The 3,560-nt window shown below is 36.7% G+C and overlaps 1 long non-coding RNA gene across 2 annotated transcripts; it reads left to right on the plus strand.

Annotated features, from left to right (window-relative positions):
* The first annotated feature begins 1,003 nt into the window (after positions 1–1,003).
* Positions 1,004–2,824, plus strand: LOC149664015 (uncharacterized). Of its 2 annotated transcripts, XR_016368347.1 has the most exons (4): positions 1,004–1,311; positions 1,471–1,627; positions 1,690–1,933; positions 2,144–2,824. It is a non-coding gene; the product is annotated as an uncharacterized LOC149664015 (long non-coding RNA). The 2 variants fall into 2 exon arrangements; XR_016368348.1 differs by lacking the exon at positions 1,004–1,311 and having other exon boundaries at positions 1,461–1,627; positions 1,690–1,870.
* The last annotated feature ends 736 nt before the right edge of the window (positions 2,825–3,560 follow it).

Below are 3,560 nucleotides of genomic sequence, written 5' to 3' on the forward strand. Positions count from 1 at the left end.
GGACATTAGAAGAGTAGAGTTAATACCGCAAAAGTACGAAGGTTCGAAAGATAAAAATGGAAACGCCGTATTTTTTTCAATGCAGAATAAACTGGTGCGTGACTTAACCGTTCAGCTTGAAAAACAGAATTTTCCCGTGAAAATACAGGTTATAGATATGTCAGTCCCGACTGGGCCTCCTATCAAGAGAGTTAAATTATCAGTCGATGCCGGTCACCAGGCCAGGCTAGCTCCTGGCCCTCTGGCTCAGGTTTTAGGATTCGAAACGGACGAGTACATTACTGGGGAATACATTTGTCCCATTCCATTGTCTCAACAAGCTAGAAATATTACGATAAACTACACCAATAATTATATCGAGATAAAATTGAAAAAAACTTTAAAACTTCAAAATCGTATGGTAACGGTAAAGATTCCTGAGGGACCCTATAGTGTCGACGCCCTATTGGAAGCTATGAATAGAGCGATACCCGAAGCTCATCAATCTCGGTTTAATTTCTCGTTAAACGATAACGGTACCGTTCGAATAATGACTGATAACGAATGCACCGTGCTTTTTAGAGGCGTTCGTAACAAATTAGGTTCTATGTTAGGATTCGGTGACCAAACTAATCGTCTATTAGGGTCTGCAAACGCCAACTTCAAACCGGATTTAGTCAGTCAATATTTATACGTTTACACTGATCTGATATACCCCCAGTTTATAGGCTCTGGTTTCAAACCTCTTCTACGCGTCATTCCCACTAAAAACGATACGTCGGAGAAAATTATCACATACAATACTATAGACTATTATCCTATAAGATCCAACGAAATTGAAACTATCAAAATTGACATTACAGACGAAGCCGACGCTCCTATATCCTTTATATCGGATCGCATCATTATCAAAATTCACTTTAGACGACATGTCTCGACCTAATAGGTACGTTTCCTATTATCAGGAACTGTTCCTTGGATCTCCACCTGTGGCCGTATTCTGCAGAAAAGTTAAGCTCCTCCTTCTGCCCTTGGCTCGCTGGTTGGACCGTCAACCACTGCCCTTGGCCTTTTAATTGGCTACGTCTATTGATGACGTTCCATGCCTTGGCTCAGTGATTGGTGCAAATTCCGCGCAGACTCAGATGTAAACTATTAAATTTATACACCAAATTCAAAATGTTTTTTCATAAACTGACAAATGAGTTACCGGTTAAACACCGGTTTTAATGGTTGCTTCGGTAACGCTCTGTGCTGAACGCACTTACAGCAGACGACATTTCAACACTTTTTATCAACCTCCCGACGTTGATCAACGTGTCGAGTAAAGTGGTGAGTGTAATATATGAAGGATTAATTAATTTATGAAGTATTCAACTAAACTCTTTAATTTCCCCCCTTAAAAATCCGATTTAAATAAAACACACCATTTAATTTATTTCTTTCATGATTTATTACTTGTTCAGATTGTGTTGCAACTGTCGATCGCAGGAAAGAAGTCACTGCAGTAAAAAAAGTGAGAGGGCTGATCGGCCGTGGTAACTGAATGGTTAAAGCCTTATTTGCGCACTTAGCAAGAGCAACTCCATGATTCGTTCATGCTCTTGTGAATCTAACAATTTCGCACTTATCATATTCTCATGGAATGGTGTGTTGATGAGCGAGACACACCCATACCCTTTAATCAATATTTATCCTTTCCTCTCTCAGACGAGGTATATCTTCCAACTGCTGATGAACAAGCTTATCCAGACACTGAGTGGCAAGCCATTTGCGCCTCTCAACTAACACTGGAAGTCGCGGAAGCGCTTTACAACTGCAAGCCGACATAACTTATAAAACATAACCAGTAACCATATTTACACCTTCCCAATGAACAGTTACTTGAAAAGTAAGCATTTCAGTATGCAGCAATTGGTATAATCACCCCTTTGTTTCTCATAATATGAATATGGTAAATCTGAAATAGGTCTAATGAATGACAATAGAATAGAGAAAGACTAATTTTGCGTAGAAAAACTCATGGTAATGATGTAATACTTTATTAGAAGTAAAATTTTTCTAATAAATATAACAAGCGGAAAGCTTTCGACCCGAGGGTCTTCATCAGTCTAAGCCACTATTGGCTCTGACAATAGAATAGTTCAAGTTATATTTAAAATAGGTATGTGGTCATGAAGACTTCGGAGGATGTAAATTGCAATCATGCAACAGAAAAGAGCAATGAACTCTTGACAGTCAGAAATATGTAAAGTTTAATACACGTGGAAAATAAATTGCCGAATTTTTGGGTTTGAGAGCGTATCGGGACTGATTGGGTGCTGGCATGCTGGTTATAAATAATGTCATCTTGAGTAAAGGCTAGACATCATCAACATAATTCTAATGTGAACAGATTAAAAACATGCCATTAACGGTTTTAAAGCATTAAAGGCGGTAACAGACTTTGTCTTCTTTTAAACCCCTCCCCGGCTCCACTTAGCTCTATGAGGATGACAAGCACTATCCACACAGGCTCACAACCCCTTTTAATAACAGTCAATGATAACAAAAATCCAAATAATTTAAAATATGTTATGAAGTCTATCTAATAAATTATTCAATGCATGCATATAACCTATGCAATAAATTTAATTGGCTTATTAAATGCAGCGTCTACTAAATTACAATATAAGTTAACAGTAAACTAACACGTATGCGAGAAATAAATCATAAAATACACGCAAATAAATTAAATGGATAAACGCGAAAAAATAACTATTTATAATGAGAGAATGAAAAAAAGTACGTGTCACATTGGAAATTAAAGGGTATGGGAATTTACAATTTCATATCATATTTTAGCACGAACGTGGTATTATATTACACTTTCAAGTCTCTACTTTCAAAATATAAAGTTTTTAATATAATTGAACCAAAGTTTCTATTTTTAAAATCCATTGGAAAATCACGAAAACTCAGTTTCGATATATAAATCATTTTGTCTTGTCAGCTTGTTCGGTTGGTTTATGACATCACACGGGGAAAGCTATATGCGCGAGCACGAGCGCGAGCTATACGCGTCTCGAGCTCTGTCCATGCTTTGATAGCGGAGAGAGTGACACCATCTCGCGTGTGTGACGTCAAAAACAAGAAAACGTTGTAGCCTTTCTTAAAAACTTTTAAAAGGTGGATTTTAAATAATTTCATATGAAGCATTTTCAAATGCATATTGCCAAAAATCGGAGAATTAAAAGCTTGATATTTTTGAATTCACAGTAATTGCTATATAAATCAGAGGTTTTTCAAACGAAGCTTCTCATACCCTTTAAAGAAACTTTGGTGAAAATGAATTAATAGAATATCAACGATGAGTACTATAAAATCACAAAGGAGAATACAATAATCAGAGAGAGTTCATGCCGTCATGAAGAAAGTGCATGCCAAATTGAGCATTGAAAATAATCGAAATACAGGGAGACGTTATTCAAACAACCTATCATGGCATTTAGAAAATTATCTACAGTAAAGTAGAACATGCTTCGCTTGAGCATGTCTTCAAAAAACAAAAACTAGTCATTAGTTTCAGGCTGCAATATTTC

The sequence above is a fragment of the Phalangium opilio genome, unplaced genomic scaffold (genome assembly GCF_054372755.1).
Source record: "Phalangium opilio isolate 3A_F unplaced genomic scaffold, DU_Popi_V2 ptg000061l_1, whole genome shotgun sequence".
Classification (NCBI taxonomy): Eukaryota; Metazoa; Arthropoda; class Arachnida; order Opiliones; family Phalangiidae; genus Phalangium; species Phalangium opilio.